Source organism: Vipera ursinii (assembly GCF_947247035.1).
Source record: "Vipera ursinii genome assembly, chromosome: 2".
Classification (NCBI taxonomy): Eukaryota; Metazoa; Chordata; class Lepidosauria; order Squamata; family Viperidae; genus Vipera; species Vipera ursinii.
In genome coordinates this window covers 169297629-169306623 of record NC_139513.1, presented here as the reverse complement: position 1 = coordinate 169306623, position 8995 = coordinate 169297629, and the positions used below count along the sequence as shown (strand labels likewise).

At 40.2% G+C, this 8995-nt stretch overlaps 1 protein-coding gene across 2 annotated transcripts in view; it reads left to right on the top strand.

The window, feature by feature from the left end:
- SLC38A5 (solute carrier family 38 member 5) overlaps positions 1-8995 on the top strand; it is a 49384-nt gene that overhangs the window by 1371 nt on the left and 39018 nt on the right. The window lies entirely within an intron of this gene.

Below are 8995 nucleotides of genomic sequence, written 5' to 3'. Positions count from 1 at the left end.
ATGTTACGATAAACGGTGTATTAGTGCTGCCAATGCAGGTAGCTCTTGACTTATGATTATAATTGGGACCCAAATTTTGGTTGCTAAGCAAGTTTATTGTAAATGAGTCATGCCTGATTTTTATTACCTTTTTTTGCCATGATTGTTAAGTGAATCTCTGCAGTTGTTAAGTGAATCATGCAGTTGTTAAACAAATATAGCTTCCCCCATTGACTTTGCTTGTCGGAAGCTAGCTGGGAAGATCACAAATGGTGATCACATGACCCCAGGGCAGTGCAACCATGGCAAATACATACAAGTTGCCAAGTGCCTGAATGCCAATCAAATGACCGTGGGGGATGCGGCTACAGTAATAAGCATCAGGACTGATCATACGTCTTTTTTTCAGTGTTCTTTAACTTTGAATGGTCTCTAAATGACTGGTTGTAAGTTGAGGACTACCTGTAATTTTAATATTACTGTATAAAGGGACCTATCACAGATAATGGGAGGATAATTGAAAAAAAATCCCTCTAGTCAAGCTTGGCTCCTTTAAAATTGTTAGTAATTTCAGGGACTATTTGTACTGTCTGTTAGAGACACCAAATATCTCAGGCTATTTTAACTGGTGGATTATTAAATTCTGGGTTTTGATTTGACAAATGGTCTAGGGAAGGAGTGTTATTCTGAGCAGCTTAGGGCAACTCCCTCAACCAAGTGCCCTCTGCACTTGTTGGACTTCAGCTCCAATTTCCAGCCAACGAAGCCAAGGGAATTCTAGAAATTTCAATGCCCACTTCTCTGAAAAAGTTGGTTAGCAGACAGTACAGAGCCTTTGTGCATGGAATATTAGGGAATACGTGCAAGATTGCCACATATATTTCCTAATAACATTCCATGTGAATTATGTAATTTGTATCAGTTGTGTCATTTGCACAGTGAAATCATGTCATATGTGATGTCAGCCCCCCACCTCCTGATCGACAGCTGTGATTCCACTGAAGTAATTCAATGCCTATATTTTTCTTCTTCTTTCTCATTCTATACATTTAGCATGGTTCAGAGTGGTTACTCTGTTTCATGCCTTGTGCATTTTTTAGGCTGGTTTAAAATGTAGTGAAGGATAGTAATCAATCTGTATTTAGTGATCCTTTATAGAAATATCTTCTTTGTTGCAAGATTCAACAAGATCTTCTCTGTGTTTGATTGCATCATATGCAATTTAATTACTGTTTAAACACTTAAAGTTAATGTCTTGGCTACCAAAATAAGAAAGAGATTGAAAATGGGGAGTGTGTGCGTGTGTGTGTGTATGTGTTTCTGCTTCACTAATTAGTGTCCATGGGACAGTTTTGATACCTTCCAAATCCAGCAATAGATCTGAATTTAACCATAGATAATAGATCAGCATTATCTGTCCCTTGTCTATTGATTGCCTTCTTTCGGTATTCATCAAATAATGGCAGATTTATTTGACACCCATCCTCCCATCACCACCATTAATTAATAGGGCAAACCTAAAGGGTCTTTTTAATATTCTTTGCAAATAGAGTACCTGGTCATTTAGATCTATTTTCCACATTTATATGTGGCACTTTTTTTTTTTACAACTTTGCCTACTTTATTAGGCAACAGTGATTAAGTTTGGAGCTCCTGCAAAGTGCAACAGTTTTCTGCTCTTCATTAAAGTGGTTTCATTAAAATAGGATTTCAAGTGAGCCTAAAATAAAAAATTGTTGCTTCTTGCTTCTGTAAGAAATCTACTAGCTACTCTTTTTCTAGCTATCCCAAGTCTTGTGATAGGGCGGTTTAGACATGTGATAAATAAATAAATAAGTAACATTTCATACAGAAGTTTGAAAAATGTCCAGATCTTTAAATACATATAATAGAGTTGTGCAAAGGCTGGAGCACTTTTTCGGAATCAACTTTCAAAGCCCGCAGAACCCTAGGAATTTTTTTTTTCATATGCCACATTTTTGCCACATATGTATATTTTTTTAGTGCTGTTAAAAAAGTCTCAACATGTAATTAGGTGTGTTTTTGAAAAGTAAGAATTCACCATTCTACCTCCACTACTTGTTCATCTCTTCCACTCAGGTCCTATTACAGGTAATCCTTGACTTACGATTGGTTAATTAGAGAGTGTTTGAAGTTACAGCAGACCAACCTGGGGGCTACTTATGGCCTCAATTTAAAGTTCCAGTAGTTGCCCCCCCTGGTCCCATGACTGGACTTCAGGTGCTCAGTAACCAGATTACAGTTACGGACATTTGCAGTATCCTGCAGTCACGTGACCGCATTTTATAACAGTTTTGCTGAAAATCAGCATTTCCAGTTTTTGGCAAAACCACACCCATAGTGAACCATTGTTTTGCTTAACGGCTGCAGTGTTCATTTAATGATTGCCATAAAAAAGGTTGTAATGGACAGGCTCCATAACGGTCATAAGTCAAGGACTACCTGTATAGAAGACAGTGTAGTGAGTCTGTTCTTTCTCTCCTCTTCCTGCTTGGGTTTGGATTCAAAGAATATATTTATTTTTAAATCTAGATGAGCTTTATCTCCATTGCTGGATCCAAATGGAGAATTGCCAAGGCTCAAATTTTCCTTGGAATTAATACTGATTCACAGTGGGAGAATGTGTTTCTCTGCCCTTGGTAGTCAGCAGCAGTTTGCAAAGATTACACTGGAAATAATCCTAGCTGCATTCATACATTGTGTCAGGGGTAGGCAACCTTAGCTCTTTTATGACTCGTGGACTTCAACTACCAGAATTCCTGAGCCAGCATGGCTGGCTCAAGAATTCTGGGAATTGAAGTCCATGAGTCATAAAAGAGCCAAAGTTGCCTACCCCTGGACTAACTCATATGGGGGTTAACTTGGCTTTGATTTAGTGCAATGGGTGAACGTAGCCCTTTGTATTTGTGGACTTTTGTTTATAGGTTTGAGTTTATATTAAAATGAATATACTATAGACCAAACTACTTTGCAAAATGTGTGAATTCATCTTGGTTGTAGTTTTTGCTGTAATGATACATTTGGACATGTAAGTAATCATTGGAAGTTGTGTTTGTCTGAACCAGTTTTGGAGGACTGATGCTCAGAAGCATTGTAGAGTAGGCAATATGAACATTATAGCTGAGGGGGTTAGATATTTGTAACCCATATGCTTAAAATAATGGAAAATTTGAGTCATCAAACAATGTGTAAACAGCTCTGAGATGTTATATAGACTTAGAAGCATTTTTCCTAGTTTTATTTTGGGCTTGGTTTCAGCGCTGAAGATACCCTGGGAGGGCTAAGCAGTTGAGCTGCATGTAGATTGCTGCCAGGGTCTTTTAGGGTCAAGCTGCATTCCTGCTCCTTTCAACAAACTGAGATCAACCTGGGACCAAACAGAAATTGCGTAGGGCTCAGTTACTCTCCCAAGCCCCAGCTAGTAGGTTGATTTCATTCATATATCAAGCCCTGTCATTTTCTGGCCTTTGCAGTTTTTTTCCATTGGCCTGGAGTACACAGCGACCATTCCATTTTGCGTCTAGACAGTAATGCTCAGTTCTTCTCTTGCAAATGGAGAGGTGGGCTTTCCAACTAATCGGGGAAGCAAAATACAGCTCACAACAAAAACTTTACCCCTCCGCCTCAGAAAGGGAGTGGCTGTAGAGTGCATAATCTTCCCCCAGTTTCCATGCTCAGCACTTACAGTTTAAGTTCGGGAAGGCGCATTTTTGTCTGGTTGCCCTCATGCGCCTACAGTTGCGTGGGGGGGAAAACGGAAGAATGAAGCAGGCTGCATATGGATACAGCTGGAAACAATTTCAGCACTTTTTCCAGACCGACAAGAATAGCTGCAGTTGTCTTTGGGCCTAGCCTGGCTTATGCTAATGTTTGTCAGCACCTGGATCCTGGAGAAAAACACTCAGGGGTGGGTCAATAAATACTCTTCCTTTGGGAGATCCTTTAAACAGCAAATATGGGGAAAATGCTGGTTTTAAATCTTGGTCTGCTTCCTGCCAGCTGATGGCTGTCCTCAGGGTGTCGTGTGTTTTTTGTTTAAAGTGGATATGCACTATACATGTCTGTGCTGCCGCGTATTGCTCCTTCCAGTGTTGTCACCTAATATGAAGGTAGCACATGGAGCTTATTTCGAAGTATCTATGCATCGGAGTGGGGAAATTGGCAATCTTTTCAGAGAAGGCACTTGCTTTGGTGGTAATGGCTATGGACCTTTTAAATCATCTTCCGGTTCCCAATTTAATTTTGCCTTTAGTGCTATCCAGAGTATGGAAAGACCACTTGCAACTATAAGTACCAGGTGAGTCTTCTACCAAAGTCTTTCTGGACTAGGAGGATGTATTGAAAAGACCTTCTCACACGTAGAGCTGCTCATCACAGGTTGGATTTCAAGTTTGTACAGGTAGTCCTCGACTTAACAATCACAACTGAGCCCAAAGTTTCTGTTGCTAAGCAAAACATTTGTTAAGTGAATTTTTGCCCCATTTTACAACCTTTCTTAGTTGTTAAGTGAATCACTACACTTGTTGAGTTAGAAAACCCGGTTGCTGGCTTCCCCATTGACTTTGCTCATCAGAAGGTTGCAAAAGGGACACAGCAATGGTCATAAATAGGAGTCAGTTGCCAGGTGTCCGAATTTTGATCAGGTGACCATGGGGATGTTGCAACGGCAGTAAGTGTGAAAAATGGTCATAACTCACTCTTTTTCAATGATGTTGTAACTGCATGGTCACTAAACAAACTGTGATAAGTTGATGGCTACCTGTATACTGTTTGCTAGTTGATGAAAGCCACTAAATGAAGGGTTCTAATCCTACCCAAAGGGACATGGTGGCTCAGTGGGTTAGGACGCTGAGCTTGTAGATCAGAAGGTTGGCAGTTTGGCGGGTCGAATCCCGAGTGCCGCGTAACAGAGTGAGCGCCTGTTACTCGTCCCAGCTTCTGCCAACCTAGCAGTTCGAAAGCACGTAAAAATGCAAGTAGAAAAATAGGGACCACTCCGGTGGTAAGGTAACAGTGTTCAGTGCGCCTTTGGCGTCTAGTCATGCCGGCTACATGACCACGGAGACGTCTTCGGACAAGCGCTGGCTCTTCGGCTTTGAAACGGAGATGAGCACCGGCCCCTAGAGTCGGAAACGACTAGCACGCATGTGCGGGGGAACCTTTACCTTTAATCCTACCCAGGGGAGAGCTTATCTTGCTTCTTTGGTCAACATTTTCTTCACACTTTCAGGTAGCATCCCCATAGAGGAGCTATAGGACTTCTTGAATAGCTCTGCAGAATCAGGAATTTCTGATAAGAAATCTGATAAGAAGGGCCTTCCTGTACGCAATGGGTACATTGATTTGTAAAGAGGGAGGGACAAAAGAAGTCTGTTAAAGTCTTTTTTTTTTTAAAAGTGACCAAAAAAAAAGAGACAGACCTTACTTCTGAATATACAAAAGAGATATTTTTAAGTTCTGAATGTTTCTTGGGAGAAAGAAAAAAAGATGAACAGAAATCAAGTTCTGGGACTTTATTTGAAGGGGTTAAAAATCAAAATTGTTCAGAGCATAGGGAAGGAATATATGGTTGGCCTATTCAGTCGAGGTTAACATTGATGATTAACTATATCTGGTATCCCTTACTCAACTTTTGTTGATAAGGAACAATGACACAGTTTTTGGATTTTGAGTTATGGGGCAAAGACAGCATATGTTGTATTAAGAGATGGTGATAAGCTAGTAATTTTTTTTTACATTTGCTGGGGTGGAGGGGGAAGCTACTTCTTTCCCTCCTTTTTTCTTTTCCTTTTTCTTCATTCTGTTTTTCTGCTTTATATTTTTTGTAGTCTCTATTAGTTTTTATTCTGTTTGAAATCTTTAGCAACATTACTTGGAAGAAAGATTTGGAAAGAGAGAGGGGTGGCAGACCTCACTTGCATCACTAATACTTGTAACAGGAGGGTCAGAAAGACCTTAGCACAGTGGCGTAGCATGGGGGGTGCAGGGGGGGCCGGCCGCACCGGGCGCAACATCGGGGGGGCGCGCTCGCACTCGCAGCTCTCTGCCCCTGCCTGGCTCACTCACTCTCTCTCACTGCAGTGCTGGCTGTGCGAATCCGATCCGAGCCTCTGGGTCGCTGCCCACTGTGGAGGGGGGGGTGCCAGGCGTGCGGTGCGGAGAGCGAGGGACTATCTGGGGGAGGGACAGTGCAGCGGCCGGGTGCTTGCCCCGGGTGCTGACAACCCACGCTACACCACTGCCTTAGCATCCCTCTTGCTCCGAGGTCCTAAATACGTGACACTCCAGAAGCCAGTGGTAATCAGCTCTTGCTGGTTTAAGTCCATAGTCCTCTGATTTTGGCATTTCATTATCAATTTCAATATTTAGGTTAGATATTTTCTTTGGTAGATTAACCAAGCTCAAATTTAGGAAGCATATTTGGACATAAGCCTTGTTGAAACTCTATGAGATTTACCTCCAAGTAAATATTGGTAAGGTTCATTTTTAAATTATTAACAACATTTAGGTAATGGAGCTGAATATGATGGCTGTGTCTTCCCTGGGTAAATTAAGATTTCATTTGTTGACAAGCTTATACTTCCTTATCATCTACAGAAATGCAACCAATATTTCTATGAAGTTTTTCATTAAGCAGATATTCATGAAATCGGTCATTAAATGCAAAAATTGTTTAAGCAGCTGGTTTGGAAGTGGACCATTTTATGCCCTGGAAAGGAAAGTAGAGCTGAGAGAACTAATCAGAAGGTTTCTCTTATTTGTTTGTGTAACTTAAGAGGTTTTTGTGGAACTGGTTGAGACAAAACGCAAACATACACTTTGATTTATTTTTGACAATGAAAGAGTGTATTTTTGTTTTGTTTTGTTTTAGTAAGCATTTGCAATGCAATCATTTCCTGGCTTCCTTTGAAGTTAACATTGGGTTTACACACAATGCAATTTTAGTGCTGTGCACAATTTTCTAGAACCAATGGGTGCAAAGGGATTTACCTCAGAATAAGAATGCAAGGGTTATGCTGTTAAGCCAGTCCACATATCAGTAGCTGGAACTACGGTTTGCATCCATGCAGACAATTCTTTATAGTTTAGCATTTGTTACTGGAGAGTGTCCAGTTCCTTTTCAGAGTTCAGGATTTTTTTTTAATTACTTGACTTAACGGCTAGGTTTGATCTACTCTTGTGCGATCCCCAGACATATAGAAAGTCACATCAGATCTGATATTTGGAGGACAGACTAGTAATTGGAATCTACTTTTGGAATCTCTCCTGATTTTCTACAATATTGGGTTTTATTGTGCTCACGACTCAAATGTCTTATTACTAAAGTACACAGATTCAAAATTCTCACACTTTCCTGGCCCTGTTTAGCTTGGGTTCGTATACAGAACTAAAATCTGTGATATACAGATTTTTATAATAATAGTGTGTAAATTTATAGAACTATAATGATGTCATTGCTAACATTGCATTGTAATTAGCGTTTGGACTTGAAGTGGGGTGTGTGTCCCTACTTGACCTTGAAATCCACCAGGTGAATTAGTCTCAATCATTTTTCTTAGCACAGTCTACTTCATAGGGTTGTTTTGTGTAAATAAAAGAAAGGTGATATCCCTCAGCCACAAAGACACCTGGAGCTCCTTAGAGGAAGGATGGAATATAAACTAAATCTCTTACACTCTATGACTTTACATGATAATACCAACTCAATATTTTAAATCATAAAACCTGGACAACCCATGGCCTTCAAATGTTGATCAGCTCACAGCAACTCAGAGCAACACGTATCAGCTATACATGCCATACTTGCTAGGAACTGTAATTGAACAATATTCAAAGTCTTATGTTTCCTGCACTTGATTCTCCTGTCACACATGTTTGCTGCTAACTGTAGTTATAAAATAGGAAGGCAGAATGATTCAGAAAGCAGTTTCTCTTCAATAAGAGATATTCACTTCAGTTGATTTCATAACATTGGCTATTGGGCAAAAGAATAAAGACTGAACTTTATGCAATGACCATCCATTTTCTATAAAAGAAAGTCCAGGAGTGAATATGGGATATCTCCTTAGTTATAACTAACAGAAACCTGATGCCATTCAGATGTATTTAAGATATAACTCTTATCAAGGCAGATAGATAGTAGACTAAATGTAGGAAAATAGCCTATAACCAGATGTGAAACATCTTATGTATTACTTTGCTGCATTTCTGTGTTTATTTCTTGAAACGTCCACATAATGTTCCAATATTAAGTACTTCTTTGGATTTATTCCAAACAATTTGCTGGATCCCACTCAAATTATTAAGCAAAGAATGTATTGTATTAAAACTGCTATACATTGTTCCTGCCTCCTTCAGCCTACCACTTTTTCCATGGTGTTTCTCCTGGATGTGTTAGTTATTGTGAGCATGTTTTCAGGTGTTTCCATTGTCTTTGTGTGCATCCTGGTCCAATTCAAGGTTCTGGTGGTCATCTTCAAAGGCCTACAAGGCTTGGGCCTGGTTATTTGATGGACTGTCTTTTCGTTGTCACATCTACATGACCCACCAGAGTAGGGAGGCAAGGAATGCTATGGATCTCCTCTCCTAAGGAGGTCCATCCAACAGGACCAAGAAGAAAGGCCTTCTCTGTACTAACTTCCTCCGTGTGGAACATCACTTCCACAGAGATTGGCCCCCGCTCTGACTATTTCGCAAGACCTTGAAGACTTGGTTTTGCCAAGGGGCCTGGGGAGCCCAGAGTAGGATGGAGCCCCTCAAATGGCTTATTTGATTGATTGATTGATTGATGTCACTGTGGAAGTGGGAGGTTATTGAATTTTGTTGTTTTTATGTTGGGATTTTATCCTTGTAAGCCACCTGGAGTCACTGAGAGTGAGTTGGTCAGCTATATAAATTTAATACATACATACATGCATATATACATAAATCAATCAATCTCCTTTTGTCAGTAGAATTTCAGAACCAGAAATGCTTTTCATTTGCTCCAGCCTCT